Raw genomic sequence first — 23,002 nt, 5'->3', positions numbered from 1 at the left:
TGCTGTGCGTACTCAGTGAGGGGCTCAGTCCACCCCCAGATAGCTCCGGAGTACTTAGCAGGACCCACTTCTGTGTGTCCTTTCTCTGGCCTTCTCCCTGCACCTCACACCCAGTGACACTTCTTTCCGGTATCCTCGGGCCTTGGCGGGCGACTTGTGTTCCCTCCCCTGGGTCCTATGTGGCTACCTTCTTAGTGAGACTGGTGTGGACTTTTACCTGTAGTACATGAAATGCTGCAGCCTCCGGTTTCTAGTTGAGCCTTGCTGTTTCTCCGCTAGTTGAGGGACCGGTTCCCCTTATCTGGCCTGACCCCTCTACCTCCTGGTAGCAGCAGGAGTACGGGTGGCCTTCTGCACGGCCCGAAGCCCTAGGGTCCCTTCTGTTCCTGGAGCCTTCCTGCTCCCACTCCTCTCTTCTCTCCTTCAGTCCTGGGCCTCCCAGGCTAGGCCCGCCTCCGGAGCAGAGCTCATGCAGAACCTCTGCTCCTGTAACTTCTCCTCCTCTGACTGGCTTGCTCTTTCTAAGATGGCTTCCTATTTATACTCTCCCTGTCATGTGCTCCGCTAAGCTGCTCCCCTAAGCACCCACTACATAGGACCCTCCCACCAGCTAGGGACCTGGGACTGTGCTCTCCCTTAGGAGCAATCTCGCCCTACCCCCACTGCGGGTATGTGTTGGATGCCGGTGTTAGGGTCTCGAGCCATATGCCTTCCTTACCTGAGGGTGAGATACCACACCTCTGGGTGAGATGCAGTAACTCTGTGGAGACTGAACCCTCAGGGGCGCCACACACCCTTCTGCACAGTTTTGAAATGGAGACGAAGATGTTTAGCGCTGACGACGATGCCATTATCAGCATGACTATTCCAGTGATTTACATGCTGGAGAACACATTAAACAGAATTCAGAGTCAGGTGGTGGGACAAGAGGAGGTGGAGGAAGTTGAGGAGGAGTCGTATGCGGAAGGGATAACATCTCCAAGGTCCAGACGGTTGGCAGCACCAAGGCGGCAGGCATAGGAGGGTGGGGGAGAGGGATTAACCAGGGTGCATGGTAGCAGCCAAACTGTTGAGGAAGGTGCAGGAGCCGAGGAAGAAGTGGAGGACGAACTGGCGATGGGCATGGAAGACTCATCAGATGAGGGAGACCTTGATCACATTTCTGTTGTGCGAGGTTGGGGGGAGAGGGCAGAGGAAGGAAGCATGATTCTTACCTCGCTACCAACACAACAAGGACTTGGTCCTCCTGGATGCGCAAGACACATGAGTGCCTTCTTGCTGCACTACCTGCAACATGACCCTCAGATTGTCAGAATTCGAAGTAATCCCGACTACTGGGTTGCCACACTCTTAGATCCCCGGTACAAAAGTAAATTTGCCAAAATAATTCCTGCCATAAAAAGGGATTGACGCATGCAGGAGTATCTGCAGACGCTGTTGCAGAATCTTACATGTGCTTTTCCACAAAACACCAGTGGTGCACGTAGTGAATCTCACAGTTCTAACTTGCCAACCGTGGGACTGTCGAGTCTTCATCACTCAAACCGTAACAGTAACACAGTATCTGCTGGTAACAGCAATTTTGTGGAATCGTTTCACCACTTTTTTAGACCATCCTTTGCAAGGCCACAGGAGACAAGAAGTCTGACACATAGTCAATGCCTAGAGAGAATGGTGCAGGAGTATCTCCAAGTGAACATCGAAGCCATGACTGTGTCACTGGACCCTTGCTCATTTTGGTATTCCAATCTGGAAAAATGTCCGGAGCTCGCCACTCACGCCTTGGAGATCTTGTCATGCCCTGCAGTCAGTGTTCTCTCTGAATGTGTGTTCAGCACTGCTGGTGGTGTGCTGACAGATAAGTGCACGCGTCTGTCCACTGAGAATGTAGACAGACTCACGTTCATAAAGATGAACAAATCAAGGATTCGCTAGGACTTTTTTACCCCTGTGTTATCCTTGGGAGACTAAAACCTTGAGGATTTGGTAAAATCACCTCACCAACCGTTTTAAGCAACTGTGGGGCAATTGATGCCACTTAACCCTAGAACGCATGACCATAAAAATCTACACTTTCATATACCTGGGGCCTTTTGTGCAAATAACATGGAATAACTCAAGCTCAAATGACAAACAACTATATACATGAAGAATATCTAGAGTTTCAAAATTCTAACTAAAGTAATCTTGCAGAAAATAGAAAACAATTAACAGGGCGGGCCTGCGAGGCCTCAGGTATGCGTTCTAGGGTTAAGTGGTGTCTGTGCCACAATTGTGGGAAAAAATGGAGACTCTTTTTGGAGTCCCCTTGCTGTGTCTTACGTGACGTTGGCATCGTCAATTCCAGGTGGGTTGGGTCGCTCCCCCCCCCTTTTAACTGTAAGAAACTACATACACTATGGCTTGGGGTAACACAGATGGTTGAGTCTGAAGAGCTGTTTACTCAGAGGTCTGCTCCAAATCTTCAGTGTCTGCTAGTCAGCGTAGAATTTTTAACTGCATCTAGCCTAGGCAATACTTGGGCGTAGTAGCCCAGCTGCGAAGCAAGCTGCACCGCCTGTGTATCTAATAAGAATTTTTAAATGCATCTAGCCTAGGCAGACTATGGGGACCCCCATCCAAACCCAGACGCTCAGCCACCTTACCGCCCCCCTTTCCTTGACAATACAATAATGTAACTCTTACAACTGGATGGGTGAGGATCGGTCACAGCTTTATTAACTCTTTATACTCATTCCATTAGAAAGGCATTTTATTTCTAAAATAATTCAGCTTGTTGCAGCATGCCCTGGGTCTCCACTCCGGCAAGTTGGCCAACAAGTGTAACTCTCCAACATGTCCTTTCTATTTCCAGGCCACGGAGGATCCTGCGTACTCGTATGCAGGACTCTCAACCCCACCCATCACTCTTAACGCTTGTTCCACTCCGTCCTGGAGTCCTGACAGGAATATGTCCAGTACAATATCCATTAAGTGAACAACGTCGGGCCGTATGAGGCCTGCTTTATCTGCTTCCAGTTGTCGGTGTCGTACCACTACACCACCTCTGTCTCTTCTAAATTTTGCCATCCGAATATTTATTACCCGCCTTGTCCGTTCGATGGCCGTGATGTCTCGCGCACCTTGTCATACCGCTATTGGCACAATCTCTGACCATACTATAGATAGTTTTGTGAAAAATTCTCTGAAGCGCTCAGTGTCTAGTTTCATTATTGCCATTAGTTATGTGCTGTTGTGATGACCTAGGTTGTTTCCCCCGGCCTGTATAACTAAGATGCCCGGACATCTTGCCTCTCTCCCTACCTTGATTACCTCCATTAGTACCTGAGGCCATAGCAGGCCTCTAATACCTCTCTAGTTGAAATATGTGTTATGAAACTCTAATTTCCTCCCACCTTGGCAGACTTTCGCCCTTTTTTCTGCCCAATACATATACGAGTGGCCTATCACCCACACTGTTGGCTTAGCGTCACCTGTAAAAGAAACAAACCACGTTAGGATAACAAGTCCGGTCTTATGTATCTTGCCAAACACGTGGATCGCCATCTCCCTATCCTCTGAACTTCCGTTTCTGACAGTCCTGCTCTTGCTGCTTCCGTGGCCGCGCCTATGCAGAATGAGTGTGTCCCGTAATCTTTGGGGTGGTTCCCTGCCGATGTTATGCATTTATTAAATATAGCTTGGAACTGGTATCTTGATAATGCCATTCCATCAATGTGTGATAGGAAGAAATTACTTTGTGATCTGATGGTTAGATATGTTTTTACTATTGTTACCCGACTCAGTGTACCGTTTGTGGGTTGTAGAAGTACCCAAGTGCCCCTGCCCGCTGGAACCGTTTTCGATTTGTGTATGCGTAGACGTATTGCATTATTGGCTATGACTACGTCCTGGTGTAATAAGCCTCCACTGGTGGTAATTTTGGATTTAGGGACTAATTCGCTTATGCATAGCGCCGCGAAGAAGGCGATCACAAATGCAGTAGACAGTAGTGTTGCTACAAATTGTGAGTGTCATGTTAATGGTGTTAGGGATATGATGTGAGAAATCAGTTTTAGTGACACGGGACCGGACGTCTACACTCCTGACTTGGCTGACCCCTTTTCCACCCTTTTATGGATTGTCTGATGATGAACCTTTGTCACATCTCCCCAATTCAGTAGTTGGAAGTGAAATGCTACACCGGTCAGACACCGCTGCGCTGACGCCCCTGATATGACCCTCATAATTAGCTGGTGGAGAAATTCTATGGTGACTTGTGATCTGGCTTGTTCACATTGGTCAACCCGTCTGTCTGCTACTAGTCGTGTCCACTCTTCCCATGCCTTACCGTATGCTTGCCACGTCGACGGGGCAACTGACACTCTGATTAATGGCATCAACTATTCGCCACTAGATCCCATAGGGTAGGTGGGCAACTGTTGACTGATGGGTGGGCATTGTGGAAGAGCTCTGTGAAAATCTGCCAATCGAATTGTTATAAAGCGTTAGCAGCAGCTTTAGACCCCTCAGCATAGTGCCTAGCGCGGACCCATACATTGTGTTTTAGGCACAGGAATGCTAGCCTGGGTAGTAGGCCTAGCACTGGGAGAGACGATGATGCCATCATATTAATGCAGTGCGCTAGGCTGGTGTTTTTTGTTATGAAGCGTATATTTTTGTAAGCCAGGCGCGCGTCCCATATTTCTATTGCTACCACTATTGGGAAGAAAAATTATTTTCAGGGCTAGATGCAGCTAAAAATTATTATTAATTTAAAAGCTGGTGGAGCTTGGTATAGATGGCCTAATACAATGAGTTCCACACACTGCTAGAAGGCCAAATATTTTTTCAGAGCTAGATGCAGATAAAAATTATTTTTAATTTGCAACCTGATGGAGGTCAGTATAGATGGACTAATAGAGAATGTCCCACACACTGCTAGAATGCCAAATATTTTTTCAGAGCTAGATGCAGACAAAATTATTTTGAATTTGCAACCTGATGGAGGTCAGTATAGATGGACTAATAGAGAAAGTCCCACACACTGCTAGAAGGCCAAATATTTTTTCAGAGCTAGATGCAGATAAAAATTATTTTGAATTTGCAACCTGATGGAGGTCAGTATAGATGGACTAATAGAGAAAGTCCCACACACTGCTAGAAGGCCAAATATTTTTTCAGAGCTAGATGCAGATAAAAATTATTTTTAATTTGCAACCTGATGGAGGTCAGTATAGATGGACTAATGGAGAATGTCCCACACACTGCTAGAATGCCAAATATTTTTTCAGAGCTAGATGCAGACATAAAATTATTTTGAATTTGCAACCTGATGGAGGTCAGTATAGATGGACTAATAAAGAAAGTCCCACTAACTGCTAGAAGGCCAAATATTTTTTCAGAGCTAGATGCAGATAAAAATTATTTTTCATTTGCAACCTGATGGAGGTCAGTATAGATGGACTAATAGAGAAAGTCCCACACACTGCTAGAAGGCCAAATATTTTTTCAGAGCTAGATGCAGACAAAAAATTATTTTGAATTTGCAACCTGATGGAGGTCAGTATAGATGGACTAATAGAGAAAGTCCCACACACTGCTAGAAGGCCAAATATTTTTTCAGAGCTAGATGCAGATAAAAATTATTTTTCATTTGAAACCTGATGGAGGTCAGTATAGATGGACTAATAGAGAAAGTCCCACACACTTCTAGAAGGCCAAATATTTTTTCAGAGCTAGATGAAGAAAAAAATTATATTCAATTTGCAACCTGATGGAGGTCAGTATAGATGGACTAATAGAACAAGTCGCACACACTGCTAGAAGGCCAAATATTTTTTCAGAGCTAAATGCAGATAAAAATTATTTTTCATTTGCAACCTGATGGAGGTCAGTATAGATGGACTAATAGAGAAAGTCCCACACACTGCTAGAAGGCCAAATATTTTTTCAGAGCTAGATGCAGACAAAAAATTATTTTTCATTTGCAACCTGATGGAGGTCAGTATAGATGGACTAATAGAACAAGTCCCACACACAGCTAGAAGGCCAAATATTTTTTCAGAGCTAGATGCAAAAAAAATTATATTCAATTTGCAACGTGATGGAGGTCAGTATAGATGGACAAATAGAGAAAGTCCCACACACTGCTAGAAGGCCAAATATTTTTTCAGAGCTAGATGCAGATAAAAATTATTTTTCATTTGCAACCTGATGGAGGTCAGTATAGATGGACTAATAGAGAAAGTCCCACACACTGCTAGAAGGCCAAATATTTTTTAGAGCTAGATGCAGACAAAAAATTATTTTGAATTTGCAACCTGATGGAGGTCAGTATAGATGGACTAATAGAGAAAGTCCCACAGACTGCTAGAAGGCCAAATATTTTTTCAGAGCTAGATACAGATAAAAATTATTTTTCATTTGCAACCTGATGGAGGTCAGTATAGATGGACTAATAGAGAAAGTCCCACACACTGCTAGAAGGCCAAATATTTTTTCAGAGCTAGATGCAGAAAAAAATTATATTCAATTTGCAACCTGATGGAGGTCAGTATAGATGGACTAATAGAACAAGTTGCACACACTGCTAGAAGGCCAAATATTTTTTCAGAGCTAGATGCAGATAAAAATTATTTTTCATTTGCAACCTGATGGAGGTCAGTATAGATGGACTAATAGAGAAAGTCCCACACACTGCTAGAAGGCCAAATATTTTTTCAGAGCTAGATGCAGACAAAATATTATTTTGAATTTGCAACCTGATGGAGGTCAGTATAGATGGACTAATAGAACAAGTCCCACACACAGCTAGAAGGTCAAATATTTTTTCAGAGCTAGATGCAGAAAAAAATTATATTCAATTTGCAACGTGATGGAGGTCAGTATAGATGGACTAATAGAACAAGTCCCACACACAGCTAGAAGCCCAAATATTTTTTCAGAGGTAGATGCAGAAAAAAATTATATTCAGTTTGCAACCTGATGGAGGTCAGTATAGATGGACTAATAGAACAAGTCCCACACACAGCTAGAAGGCCAAATATTTTTTCAGAGCTAGATGCAGAAAAAAATTATATTCAATTTTGCAACCTTATGGAGGTCAGTATAGATGGACTAATAGAATGATGCTATTGTTATGTTCTGCTACCAAAGCTAAGGAAAGAGAGGAGATCTGTCCCTACTATAAGACTCAGCTGAATCCCTACGATGTAACAGGGAACCTGATCCTGCGATCAGACCTGCTAAAGTCCTAATCTAGTCTGTACGGAGACCTATAGATGTGAGGAGGGAATCCCTACAAGTACTAAGGACTGGGAGGAATATGGGACACCTCCTAACAGAAATAGTAGCAGACAGACGAACAAACAAAATAGATAGAACATAGAGGTCCGTAGACCAAGCAAACTAACAGAGATAGATACAGAGCACAGGCTAGCTAGAAAGTAGATATACAATGAAGTCCAGCAAAGCCAGAAGGGCGGAGCAGGATTAAATAGGCCAACAAGGTCATGTGACCAGCAAAGGAAAAAAAACCTAACAGCAAGGTTCTAACAGCTTTGCCCAAAAGGTTTTACTTCACTAGGTGCAGTAAATAAATTGGTATTCTATACACAGGTGATGTATCTTGCAACACAGATAGGCTACTCCACTGACTAACACACTCTGAAATAGGCCAAAAAGGATTAGCTTTGCTAGATTCAGCCAAATGCTGTGAAAAAAACTTGCACATAACTGGCACAGACCTGCCTGGCAAAAAGTGATAGGAACTGATGTAACCTAGCCCTGAAAAGTACTGCAATTACAATTAGTCTTTACTCCCAACCTATCTATTTAAGAGCACAGACCTGCCTGATAAAAGTCATATGAAATGATGTAACGTAGTCCTTAAAAGGACTGCAATCACAACTATTCCCTACTCCCAAAGCTATCTGTAGATTTGTGCGAAAATTGGCTTGAAATTAACAAGGTATAGCGCACACAGCAACAGCGGTGCCGTCTAACACGTAGATGCAGCAGTGAGAAAATGGTGGCGATGGGGAAAATGGCTGGGTCTTATAGGGCAAGGACATGTGACATACACTGCCAATGACACATGCCCTTGCTTGTGTGAAAAAAAGCACTACGTTCCGTGTGTGGCTGCTGACAGATTGCACCTCCCCACTGTAAATGCGAGAAAGAGAAAAAAAAATGGGGATCTTCATTATTCCTGCAGAGATCCATCCCCTGCCCCTCCCCCCGCCCCGCTGTACACTCAAACTGCGCATTAACATTAATTTTCATCATTACTGAGAAAAAATCCAGTTATGATTTTGGTGCACGAACAGTTATCGAACATAACCTCGAACAGCCGAATTTTTCTCAAATCGTTCGTGTTCGCCGAACAACTCGAATTTGAGATTGGCGAATAGTTCGAGTCGAACACTGCTCATCTCTACTAGCGATCCAAAGAAATTCAGGAACAAATGAGAAACAAAGTAATTGAGATTTATCAGTCTGGGAAAGGTTCTAAAGCCATTTCTAAAGCTTTGGGATGCCAGCGAGCCAGAGTGAAAGCAATTATCCTCAAATGGTGAAGACATGAAACAGTGGTGAACCTTCCCAGGAGTGACCGGCTGACCAAAATTACCCCAAGAGAACAGTGATGACTTATCCAAGAGGTTACAAAAGACCCCACAACAGCATTCAAACAACTGCAGGCCTCACTTGTCTCAGTTAAGGTCAGTGTTCATGATTCCACCATAAGAAAGAGACTGGGCAAAAATGCATCATCAACCATGCTCACCTGTTCCTACTTCAGGCTTTGGAATGCAAAAGAAGCTACCCAGACACCCACCCACAGGGCCAAACATTAAACAAGATCATTGCCAGATTGGTTGCCCTGGAAATGTTGCCATGTAGACTGGTGGACCCTGAGGCTTTCTGCAACCTCATAGCGATAGCCAACCACCCAGTACTTGGTCCCCAGCTGTCACTTTTTTTTCTCAGTGTGACATCCACGCTTTACATAAGCACGTGTCCCATAACATTACCTGTGCCATGACCAACCCAGTTACTGGAAAGGTCTATATAATGACCAACACGTGGACAAGTGCTTGCGACCAGGGTTGCTTCATTTTCCTGATGGCACACTGTGTGAACCTTGTGGAGGCAGTGACCGAGTCGGACCCTGGGACGACATACGTTCTACCGACGCCGAGAATTGCGGACCTTATTTCCTTTAGGGTTTTCTCCACCTCCTACACCAGTTCCTAAACCCCCTCCTCCTCTTTCTCCTGCTCCATTTCCGAATTGTCATCTGTGAGCAATTCATTCATATCAGTCTCAAGCTGGAAGCACAGCAACATTTTCTCGGTGAGGCATCAACAGGCTGTGCTGAAACTACTTTTTTTAGGTGACAAACAGCACATCACAGTACACAGTTGTGGACAGGTATAACAGACCAGACAGATCTGTGGCTCTTGCTACTGAGCCTTCAAACAGACATGGTCGTGTGTGACAATGGCCATAACCTGGTGGTGGCTCTGAAGCTGGACCAGTTCGCACACGTACCATACCTGGTCCACGTGCTCAAGTTACTGATTTAGCAGCTTCTGAAAACCTACCCACATATCCCTGAGCTACTTGTAAAGGTATGCCGCGTGTGCGCCCATTTCTGAAAGTGAGCTACAGCTGCCGCCGGTCTGGCTTAAAAGAGCTTGCAAGTGCCAGCTTACTCAATGGTGTGTGGTGAGACCACGCCTTGGAACTCCACATTACAACTGTTGGCTAAGCTTTGTGAGCAGCAGAGGGCAGTGGTTGAATACCGGCTGCAACATGCCCATCTCTATTGCGGTCAGCCTTCGCACATAACAACGGACGAGTGGGCATGGATGTATGACATCTATGAGGTTTTACAAAACTTTGAGGAATCAACCAAGATAGTGAGTAGCAATGACACCATAATCAGCGTAACCATCTGACTTGTGTGATTACCCAAACCCTCACTGCTCACAATAAATCAGGAAGCTTTACATGTGGACCAGGTGCAGATGGAAGAAGAAAGTAAACAGGGTGATAATACTCAGCTAAGCTTCATCTCATCTTCTCAGTGTGGATTGGGTGATAATGAGGAGGAAGAGGCTGAGGAGGAGGAGGAACTGGAGATGGCTGCCTGCACTAGAGAAGATGCTACCCACACCAGCTTCATCCCGTCTGTTCAGCATGGATGGACTGAAGAGAAGGAGGGTGAGTAAACCGAGGAGAAGGAAGAGGAGAAGGAGAGTTATCCTCCTGGTAGGGACACAGAAGTCTTACCTTTTGGGAGTCTGGCACACATGACTGACTTTATATCCTGCTGCCTTTCCCATGACCCTCGTGTTATACGGATTTTTGCCAACATTGATTGCACTAAATAACAAGATTTTTGTCTCTTGAATAAATTTGGGTGTTCTATATTGCTTTCATGGTCCCGATTTCAGAGATGAAATCAGAATTTCTGTATCACGTAAGGTTTTTGAGATATGACGTTAAACGTACTATTTATTGCTAATATGTTAAAGCAAAAAAATTTTCGGTCGTAGCAAATTTTTAATTTTCCCACCTAACTCATTTGAAAAATATGTTATTGCAGTGTAAATATGTAATATATATGTATATAGTACAAATTCAATAAAGAAATCTTGTCTGGACATGTAACAAACATGCCCAGACCTGTCTATAATCGTGGCATGTTGGCTTAGATACGACATCATTATATATGCGGTATCAGCTGTAGGTTGTCTAATTTCGAGTTTATGAACATTACCGTTTCCACGATCAATCCTCATTGCAATTGCTTGATATATAGCTCTAGTATTTTGTAATAAATAGCAATATTTGCAGATGATACTAAACTTTGTAAAGTAGTTAATACGGATGAGGATAGGGCACAGCTACAGGAGGATTTAGATAAATTGGGGAGTTGGGCCAAAAAATGGCAAATGGGGTTCAATGCCGATAAATGTAAGGTCATGCACATGGGAAAGAAAAACAGCAGTCACCCATACATATTAAATAGGAAACCGTTGGGGAAATCTGACATGGAGAAGGACCTGGGCGTCTTGGTTAATAGCAAATTAAATTGGAGTGCCCAGTGTCAGGCAGCAGCTGTGAAGGCAAATAGAGTCATGGCATGTATCAGAAGAGGAATAGGGGCATATGATGAGAACATTGTTCTTCCTCTGTATAAAGCGCTGGTAAGGCCGCACTTAGAATATTGTGCACAGTTCTGGGCTCCGGTGTTCAGGAATGACATATTGCAGATAGAGAGGGTACAAAGGAGGGCGACTAAGGTAATAAAGGGAATGGAGGGACTAGAATACCCAGAGAGGTTGTCAAAATTAGGCCTATTTACATTGGAAAAGAGATGGTTTAGGGGAGACCTCATAAACATGTATAAATACATCAGGGGGCAGTACAGAGATCTCTCCCATGACCTGTTTATACCAAGGATGGTGACAAAGACGAGGGGGCACACTATGCGTCTGGAGGAAAGGAGGTTCCTGTACAAGCATAGAAGGGGATTCTTTACGGTCAGAGCCGTGAGACTCTGGAACTCTCTGGGAGAGGAAGTGGTGATGTCCAACTCACTTAATAAGTTCAAGAGAGTCCTGGACGCCTTTCTTGAGAACAATAAAATTACATCTTATGCTTAGTGATAGTTAATTAATCCAGGGATTTAATCTGACTGATTGGAGTCGGGAAGTGAATTTTTCCTCAATGATGTAAATTGGCCTATACCGCATGTTTTTTTCTTTGCCTTCCCCTGGATCAACGCTGCGGAATAGCTGCAGTGCACAAGAAATAGGCTGAACTCGATGGACGCTTGTCTTTTTTCGGCCTTATAAACTATGTAACTATGTAACTATGTGACTATGAAATGTCTCGTCAGTGTCGTAACAGCTGTGAGCGTGACTCTTTCTGTTACATTTGTGCTGAGTACACTCTGAAAAGTCAGAGAAGAAACAAGTCTATTCATCAAGAACGCATAGGAACTAAATTTTGGTTGTACAATTGGGGACCAACATAAGTTCTGCGCACCTTATATATGTTTCACTTCTTGCTCTACCAATCTGAGACTCTGGATAACGGGATCGCGATCTTCAATGCCATTTGCTGTCACAATGATATGGAGGGAGCAGAGGTATCACGTTAGTGAACATGACCCAACAGAATGGCGACTCTTTATTGACTAGTCCATCAGAAGTCTGAAGGCAGCTTTATTACACAAAGGCAATATATATCCTTCTATATCAGTCTGATATGCTGTGGATATGAAAGAGACTTATGAAAACATGCAGTTACTGTTGAACCACATTCATTACTGCAATTACAACTGGAATATATGTGGAGATTTGAAGGTAGTGGCAATTCTGCTTGGAATGCAGCTTGGCTATACCAAGTACTGCTGCTTTCACGCTGAATGGGACAATCATGTGAGAGATCAATACTTTGTCAGAAAGAAAAAAAATATATAATATAATTTTGTAAATAATTATATATATTTTATATATTTTTTTACATTTATTTAATTACAGCAGGGTTTATGTTCATTTTGCTTCTTGTAGTTTTTTTACTTTGTCAGAAAGGACTGACCACGATGTGCAAAACTGGTTGCTGGGTAAAAAAAAAAAACAAACATGATGAGCTTGAAGATCCGTCAAAGATATTTCTTCCTCCTCTACACATAAAACTTGGGCTAATGAAGAACTTTGTTAAGGGATAATAAGCAAGCAAAGGCATTTTGTTACTTGCGACAGAAGTTTAATTTTTGTTGGCCCACATATTAGAGAGATAATGAAAGAAAGTCAGTTCGAAGGCCTTCTCCAAGGCACTGAAAAAGTTGCATGGACAGCCTTAAAAAATGTGATTTCTAACTTTATTGGCAATAGAAGAGCACCGAACTATGTCCAACTGGTGAAAAACCTGCTCTCTGCATTCAAATCGATGAACTGCAACATGTCATAGAAAATACATTTTCTGCATTCCCACTTGGACTTTTTCCCTAAAAATCTTGGATCTGGTAGTGATGAACACAGTGAAAGGTTTCATCAGGACATTGCAAAGATGGCGAAACGATACCAGGGCAAGTGGAGTTCTTTGATGCTGTCTGACTGCTGTTGGCAACAGATTCGTGATTCGCCAATGGCTGATTATGAGTAAAAAGGAGCAAAACATTTATAACTCTTTATATTTACTGCTGGCATGGTTTACAGCTCAATATGCTGTCTTTATCATTATGACTTTAATTAAGTCATGCTGTTATATATATCTATGATGATCGAGGAGTAGTGATGATCAAAATTTTTAATTTGATGTATCTGAAAACCCCTATGTGATAGATATTGTTGACTTGCATATTCTTGCTCAGCATTGTGAAATATATATGAATCACCCAAAACTATCAAAGAGACAAAAAAATTATAAAAATTTGTTGTACAGTGTTACTGGTTGTTCACCCTTCACGACCCAGGCTACACAGAAAACTTTCCATCTTTCCTTCTTGCGGCAGAGAGGGCTAGTAAAATGGTGCAATACCAGAAGGCCCTAGTCAAACAATTAGTACAAAAACTCCCATCTGACAACGCTGGCGGCAGCAGTCATAGTTGCTTGGACAATCGAGGAGAGACAATGGAGATTCACAACAGGTCCAATGCAGGGGGACAGTATCAAAGGACTAGGACAGTTTCATTAGACCCTCCCAGCACCCAGGCCCTGATGCGCGAGGTAGTCTGACAAGTAGGGAAAAGTTTTGGAAGATGGTTAAGGAGTACCTAGCTGACCATAACTGCATCCTCTGTGATTCCTCTGTGCCGTACAACTATTGAGTATCCAAGCTGGACATATGCCATGAATTGTCCCTCTACACCTTGGAGGTGCTGGCCTTCCCTGCAGCTAGCTTATTGTCAGACCCTCTTTTTATTTCCTCCGGGGCTGAAAATGCTTACAGGCTGACTCTTACCAAAATGAACAAGGCCTGGATTGTCCCAGACTTCTCAACCCCATCGAATGACAGCAGAAGAACATAAAGAAAAATCAAATGTTCCTTTTTTTCTTTCTAGAGTATTCCCATCCACCCCCTTCTACACAAAAAAGGTTATAGGGTAATGATGTCTACTTTTTATTGTACTTTTCCTCCTCTAATCCAAAGCTACTCCCCCTCTAGCACCTATGCCTACACTAAATGCAGCTAGCAGTAGTATTAATAGGGAATAGAATAGCAATGTGATGATACCTTTAAATGAGTGGTTTATCCATCCCCTTCTGGCTCTTTAATGTCCTTTTGGCGCTGTGTGCATGCGGTCCGTCGGTCCCCCTCGCTTGGCGTGCGCCCGGCTATCTCCTGCCTCCTGCTCATTGCGAAACCACGCATGTGCGGGTGGCATGACGGCCTGGGAGCGCGAGCAATGTGGTACCTATGGCGCATGTGCCTCTCATAGTGCCAGCTCTATGCCTTTGACTGCTACAAATTACATGCGGTCACGTGGTGAGTCACATGACCGCACCGGGTGCGTATTTAAAGGTCCTTGTACTCAAGACTGATTATGATTAAGCCTCTTGAGAAAGCCAACAATTTATAGGCGAAACGCGCGTTGGGGCATCTCCTTCCACGGATTTTTCCTCTCCCAGTGCTCTCTATTAGAGATGAGCGTTGTTCTACTCTAACTGTTCGCCAATCTCAAATTCGAGCTGTTTTGGGCGGTGTTCGAGCCGTTCGGCGAACACGAACAATTTGAGAAAAATTCGGCTGTTCGAGGTTATGTTCGATAACTGTTCGTGCACCAAAATCATAACTGGATTTTTTCTCAGTAATGATGAAAATTAATGTTAATACGCAGTTTGAGTGTACAGCGGGGTGGGGGGAGGGGCAGGGGATGGATCTCTGCAGGAACAATGAAGATCTCCATTTTTTTTTCTCTTTCCCGCATTTGCAGTGGGGAGGTGCAATCTGTCAGCCTATCAGCAGCGCACACACGGAGCGAAGTGCTTTTTTTCACACAAGCAAGGGCATGTGTCATTGGCAGTGTATGTCACATGTCCTTGCCCTATAAGACCAAGCCATTTTCCCCGTCGCCACCATTTTCTCACTGCTGCAGCTGCGTGTTAGACGGCACCGCTGTTGCTGTGTGCGCTATACCTTGTTAATTTCAAGCCAATTTTCGCACAAATATACAGATAGCTTGGGAGTAGGGAATAGTTGTGATTGCAGTCCTTTTAAGGACTAGGTTACAGCATTTCCTACGACTTTTATCAGGGAGGTCTGTGCTCTTAAATAGATAGGTTGTGGGAGTAAAGACTAATTGTAATTGGAGTCCTTTTCAGGACTAGGTTACATCAGTTCCTATCAGTTTTTGCCAGGCAGGTCTGTGCCAGTGCTGTGCAAGTTTTTTTCACAGCATTTGGCTGAATCTAGCAAACCTAATCCTTTTTGGCCTATTGCAGAGTGTGTTAGTCAGTGGAGTAGCCTATCTGTGTTGCAAGATATACCACCTGTATATAGAATACCAATTTTTTTACTGCACCTAGTGAAGTAAAATCTTTTGGGCATAGCATCATTCTATTAGTCCATCTATACTGACCTCCATCAGGTTGCAAATTAAAACTAATTTTTATCTGCATCTACAGTACCTCTGAAAAAATATTTGGGCTTCTACCTGTGTGTGGGACTTGTTGTATTAGTGCATCTATACTGACCTCCATCAGGTTGCAAACTGAATATATTTTTTCCTGCATCTACCTCTGAAAAAATATTGGGCTTCTAGCTGTGTGTGGGTCTTGTTCTATTAATCCATCTATACTGACCTCCATCAGGTTGCAAACTGAATATAATTTTTTTCTGCATCTAGCTCTGAAAAAATATTTGGCCTTCTAGTAGTGTGTCGGACTTTCTCTATTAGTCCATCTATACTGACCTCCATCAGGTTGCAAACTGAATATAATTTTTTTCTGCATCTAGCTCTGAAAAAATATTTGGCCTTCTAGTAGTGTGTCGGACTTTCTCTATTAGTCCATCTATACTGACCTCCATCAGGTTGCAAATTAAAACTAATTTTTATCTGCATCTACAGTACCTCTGAAAAAATATTTGGGCTTCTAGCTGTGTGTGGGACTTGTTGTATTAGTCCATCTATACTGACCTCCATCAGGTTGCAAACTGAATATATTTTTTTCTGCATCTACCTCTGAAAAAATATTGGGCTTCTAGCTGTGTGTGGGACTTGTTGTATTAGTCCATCTATACTGACCTCCATCAGGTTGCAAACTGAATATATTTTTTTCTGCATCTACCTCTGAAAAAATATTGGGCTTCTAGCTGTGTGTGGGTCTTGTTCTATTAATCCATCTATACTGACCTCCATCAGGTTGCAAACTGAATATAATTTTTTTCTGCATCTAGCTCTGAAAAAATATTTGGCCTTCTAGTAGTGTGTCGGACTTTCTCTATTAGTCCATCTATACTGACCTCCATCAGGTTGCAAATTAAAACTAATTTTTATCTGCATCTACAGTACCTCTGAAAAAATATTTGGGCTTCTAGCTGTGTGTGGGACTTGTTGTATTAGTCCATCTATACTGACCTCCATCAGGTTGCAAACTGAATATATTTTTTTCTGCATCTACCTCTGAAAAAATATTGGGCTTCTAGCTGTGTGTGGGACTTGTTGTATTAGTCCATCTATACTGACCTCCATCAGGTTGCAAACTGAATATATTTTTTTCTGCATCTACCTCTGAAAAAATATTGGGCTTCTAGCTGTGTGTGGGTCTTGTTCTATTAATCCATCTATACTGACCTCCATCAGGTTGCAAACTGAATATAATTTTTTTCTGCATCTAGTTCTGAAAAAATATTTGGCCTTCTAGTAGTGTGTCGGACTTTCTCTATTAGTCCATCTATACTGACCTCCATCAGGTTGCAAACTGAATATAATTTTTTTCTGCATCTAGCTCTGAAAAAATATTTGGCCTTCTAGTAGTGTGTTGGACTTTCTCTATTAGTCCATCTATACTGACCTCCATCAGGTTGCAAATTAAAACTAATTTTTATCTGCATCTACAGTACCTCTGAAAAAATATTGGGCTTCTAGCTGTGTGTGGGACTTGTTGTATTAGTCCATCTATACTGACCTCCATCAGGTTGCAAACTGAATATATTTTTTTCTGCATCTACCTCTGAAAAAATATTGGGCTTCTAGCTGTGTGTGGGTCTTGTTCTATTAATCCATCTATACTGACCTCCATCAGGTTGCAAACTGAATATAATTTTTTTCTGCATCTAGCTCTGAAAAAATATTTGGCCTTCTAGTAGTGTGTCGGACTTTCTCTATTAGTCCATCTATACTGACCTCCATCAGGTTGCAAATTAAAACTAATTTTTATCTGCATCTACAGTACCTCTGAAAAAATATTTGGGCTTCTAGCTGTGTGTGGGACTTGTTGCATTAGTCCATCTATACTGACCTCCATCAGGTTGCAAACTGAATATATTTTTTTCTGCATCTACCTCTGAAAAAATATTGGGCTTCTAGCTGTGTGTGGGACTTGTTGTATTAGTCCATCTATACTGACCTCCATCAGGTTGCAAACTGAATATATTTTTTTCTGCATCTACCTCTGAAAAAATATTGGGCTTCTAGCTGTGTGTGGGTCTTGTTCTATTAATCCATCTATACTGACCTCCATCAGGTTGCAAACTGAATATAATTTTTTTCTGCATCTAGTTCTGAAAAAATATTTGGCCTTCTAGTAGTGTGTCGGACTTTCTCTATTAGTCCATCTATACTGACCTCCATCAGGTTGCAAACTGAATATAATTTTTTTCTGCATCTAGCTCTGAAAAAATATTTGGCCTTCTAGTAGTGTGTTGGACTTTCTCTATTAGTCCATCTATACTGACCTCCATCAGGTTGCAAATTAAAACTAATTTTTATCGGCATCTACAGTACCTCTGAAAAAATATTTGGGCTTCTAGCTGTGTGTGGGACTTGTTGTATTAGTCCATCTATACTGACCTCCATCAGGTTGCAGACTGAATATATTTTTTTCAGCATCTACTTTTGAAAAAATATTGGGCTTCTAGCTGTGTGTGGGACTTGTTGTATTAGTCCATCTATACTGACCTCCATCAGGTTGCAAACTGAATATATTTTTTTCTGCATCTACCTCTGAAAAAATATTGGGCTTCTAGCTGTGTGTCGGTCTTGTTCTATTAATCCATCTATACTGACCTCCATCAGGTTGCAAACTGAATATAATTTTTTTCTGCATCTAGCTCTGAAAAAATATTTGGCCTTCTAGTAGTGTGTCGGACTTTCTCTATTAGTCCATCTATACTGACCTCCATCAGGTTGCAAATTAAAACTAATTTTTATCTGCATCTACAGTACCTCTGAAAAAATATTTGGGCTTCTATCTGTGTGCTCGACTTGTTGTATTAGTCCATCTATACTGACCTCCATCAGGTTGCAAACTGAATATATTTTTTTCCTGCATCTACCTCTGCAAAAATATTGGGCTTCTAGCTGTGTGTGGGTCTTGTTCTATTAATCCATCTATACTGACCTCCATCAGGTTGCAAATTCAAAATAATTTTTTATGCATCTAACCCAGCCAATAGTTTTGGCCTAATACCACAGTTTGGCCACTCAGCTCTGCTCGGTTACCATCCATTGTTTTTTTGTGCAAACAACTCCAGAGTTGTGAATTAGTTAACCACCAAAATGAGTGGAAAAAGGCCTGCTGCTGGTGGAAAGGGGAATAGGCATGTTGGGAAGGGGAAAAAAGGTTGTGTCCGTGGGGTAGGTGTTAAAACAACAGTAACATCTGCAGAAGAAAGACCATCTTCCAGCCAAACTAAAATGTCTACTTCTTTTAGCGGACAATGTGATAAGATCCCTTTCTTACGGCCACGCCAATCGCTGCAAATTCCAGATGAGGCACAAAAACAGCAGGTGCTTCAACGGATATCAAGTGCTCCTTTAAGTGGGCTCTCCTCCACATCAACTTCAACATCACAAATACTCCAGTCCTCAAAGGTGTCACCCAAATCGCACTTGCTTCCTCACAGCTCCCAAATCTCCAGCTGCCCGTCTGAGTATGAGGTAGAACAGATGGTTGAGTCTGCAGAGCTGTTTACTCATACTATAGCCTGGGAATCAGAGGTCGACTCCAGCGCTTCTGTGAATCCAGACGAGGAAATGATCTGCACTGATGCCCAGAATCTTTATGAGTCGGATCCAGGACCAGACGCAGAAGGTTCTGACCATAATGTAGACCCTCATTCCCAAATGTTGTTCCTATCTTCAAAAAGGGGAAGAAGGTGGACCCAGGGAACTATAGGCCGGTGAGTCTGACTTCTATACCAGGAAAGATCTTTGAACAAATTATTAAACAACATGTATGTAAGTACATGGATAAGAATGAAGTGATTAACCAGAGTCAGCATGGGTTTGTAACTAACAAGTCATGTCAGACTAACTTAATATCCTTCTATAACAGAATCACTGACTGGGTGGATCAGGGAAATGCTGTAGATATAGTATATCTTGACTTCAGCAAAGCATTTGACAAAGTATCTCACACCATCCTTATTGAAAAAATGACCAAGTATGCAATGGACCAGGCAACTGTTAGGTGGATTCATAACTGGCTTAGCGATCGGACTCAAAGGGTGGTTGTAAATGGCTTCACATCCAGCTGGATGAATGTCTCAAGTGGGGTACCACAGGGCTCCGTCCTGGGACCTGTATTGTTCAACATCTTTATCAATGATTTAGATGAAGGAATTGAGGGTAAACTGATTAAATTTGCTGATGACACAAAGCTAGGAGGGATAGCTAATACTAGAGAAGAGAGAGAGAGGATTCAAAAAGACCTAAATAAACTGGAGCAGTGGGCAGCAACCAACAGAATGGTTTTTAACAGGGAAAAATGCAAAGTACTACATCTGGGCAATAAAAATGAAAAAAGCATATACAGAATGGGAGGAATAGAGCTAAGCAACAGTACATGTGAAAAAGACTTAGGTATACTAATAAATCATAGACTGAACATGAGTCAACAGTGTGATGCAGCAGCAAAAAAGGCAAATACAATTCTGGGATGTATTAACAGAAGCATACAGTCTAGATCACGTGAAGTCATTATCGGTCTTTACTCCTCTTTGGTCAGACCTCATCTGGAATACTGTGTACAGTTTTGGGCACCACATTTTAAAAAAGACATAGACAAACTGGAGCAAGTTCAGAGAAGAGCGACCAGAATGGTGACTGGTCTGCAAACCATGTCCTATGAGGAACGGTTGCAGGATTTGGGAATGTTTAGCTTGCAAAAAAGAAGACTGAGAGGAGACTTAATAGCTGTCTACAAATATGTCAAGGGCTGTCACATTGTAGAAGGATCATCTTTATTCTCATTTGCACAAGGAAAGACTAGAAGCAATGGGATGAAACTAAATCGGAGGAGACACAGATTAGATATTAGAAAAAACTTTTTGACAGTTAGGGTGATTAATGAGTGGAACAGGCTGCCACGAGAGGTGGTGAGTTCCCCTTCAATGGACGTCTTCAAACAGAGGCTGGACAGACATCTGTCTGAGATGATCTAGTGAATCCTGCTTTGAGCAGGGGGTTGGACCAGATGACCCAGGAGGTCCCTTCCAACTCTACCATTCTATGATTCTATGATTCTATGAGACAATGAGGAAGACGATGATAAGACTCAAATACCTGATTGGAGCGACAACTTTAGTTTTTTGTCAGGGCAGGAACAGGTTGGCTCTGAGGACGACGGGTGTGATAACGCACAGGGTGATGATAATGAGGTCGGAGATCCCACTTAATGTCAACCCACAGTCAGCCAAGAGATGAGGTCAGCAGAGGAGGTGGAGGAAGATGCTAGTGACGACGAGGTCAGGTTGCGCCTTCCTGGACAGAGACGTAGTACTGGAAGCACGTCAACAACTGCATCCTCAAACACAACTCTGCCTCTCACCACAAGTCGTGGTGGCTCTTCAGGTCGCATGGGTGCTAAGCCTTGCATAGCCTGGGCATTTTTTCAGATCGATAAAGATGACCCAACTCGTGTTATCTGTAACATTTGTCAGCAAAAGCTAAGTAGAGGCCAAAAAATACATAGTTTGAGTAGTTCATGCATGGACCGGCACATGGACATGAAGCATAAGTTGCAGTGGGAAGCTCAGTGTGCTACAATGCGGCCTAGCCGGCCGGGCCAACCACCGTCTGCCATATCTTGTGCATCCGCGGCCTCTTCATCCTCTGTGACTGGGGGGACAGCAGTCACACCTGTTTTGGGGCGCAGACCTGCCACCTCTTTACCCGCAACAGCCAGCGTGATTGGCAGGTCATCATTTTCTTTGGAGGTGGTAACACCAGCTGGTGTTGAGCGCTGTCCGACATCGATAGCACCACCTTTGGATCAAGGCAACCTAACATGTCCACCTGCATCTTCCTCACAGACCGGCAGTTTGCCGGGGACACCCTTATCAACCCCGTCTAAGCACAATAGCCAGCCCTCGGTCCCTCAGATGTGGACAAGTAAAAGACCATTTCCTCCTAGCCATGAGAAAGCTAAGAGGTTGAATTTCACCATCTGCAAGCTGTTGGCTACAGAAATGCTGCCTTTCCGCCTGGTGGACACAGAGGATTTTCGAGACCTTATGTCCGTCGCAGTGCCCCAGTACCAGATGCCCAGTCGGCACTACTTCTCAAAGAAAGGTGTGCCTGCGCTCCACCAGCATGTCGCACATAACATCACCGCTTCTTTGAGCAACTCTGTGTGTGACAGGGTGCATTTCACCACAGACACTTGGACGAGTAGGCATGGACAGGGGCGTTACATGTCACTGACTGGGCACTGGGTAACTATGGTGACAGCAGGACAAGGGGCTGCAGTCCAAGTCTTGCCGTCCCCACGAGTTGTGCGTCAATCCTCTTTATGTCAAAGTTCCTCCACTGCTTCTGCCTCCTCAACCTCCTCTCGGTCTTCCACCTGCACCCAAAGCCTGTCTGGTCATGCCACAAGCTTTCTAACTGCGCAGAAGGGATCCTGCACACCTCCTTACTATGCTGGCAGTAGGGCTCAACGTCATCAGGCGGTTTTTACATTGAAATGTCTGGGAAATGTGAGTCACACAGCTGAGGAGTTGTGGTCAGCTCTGGAGAACCAATTTCATGAATGGTTGTCTCCACTGGACCTGAAACCAGGGAAGGCCGTGTGCGACAATGCTGCAAACCTGGGTGCGGCCCTTCGCCGGGGCAATGTCACACACGTGCCTTGTATGGCTCACGTGTTGAACCTGGTTGTCCAGCAATTTTTAGCCCACTATCCCAGACTAGATGGCCTTCTGCAGAGGGCACGGTCGCTGTGTGCTCACTTCCGCCGTTCGCATCCCGCAGTTTAGCGACTTACATCTCTACAGAAGTCGTTGGGCCTGCCACTTCACCAGCTAAAATGCGATGTGCCTACCCGGTGGAATTCAACTCTGCACATGTTGCAGCGACTGTGGCAGCACCGACAAGCCCTGGTGCAATACGTTCTGACGTATAGCCTGGGCCAACGAGATTCAGAGGTGAGGCAAATCACGCTGGAGGAGTGGTCTCAGATCAGGGACCTATGCACCCTTCTGCACAGTTTTGAAATGGCGACGAAGATGTTTAGTGCTGACGATGCCATTATCAGCATGACTATTCCGGTGATTTACATGCTGGAGCACATGTTAAACAGAATTCGGAGTCAGGTGGTGGCACAAGAGGAGGTGGAGGATGTAGAGGAGGAGGAGTTGTATGCGGAAGGGTTAACATCTGCAAGGTCCAGACGGTCGGCAGCACCAAGGCGGCAGGCATGTGAGGGTGGGGGAGATGGTTTTACCAGGGCGCATGGTAGCAGCCAAACTAGTGAGGAAGGTGCAGGAGCCCAGGAAGAAGTGGAGGACGAACTGATGGAAGACTCATCAGATGAGGGAGACCTTGATCACATTTCT

The sequence above is a fragment of the Phyllobates terribilis genome, unplaced genomic scaffold, assembly GCF_046119375.1.
Source record: "Phyllobates terribilis strain yellow unplaced genomic scaffold, ASM4611937v1 Scaffold_5__5_contigs__length_657084704, whole genome shotgun sequence".
In the NCBI taxonomy this organism is placed as follows: Eukaryota; Metazoa; Chordata; class Amphibia; order Anura; family Dendrobatidae; genus Phyllobates; species Phyllobates terribilis.
This window is presented reverse-complemented; position numbering follows the sequence as displayed.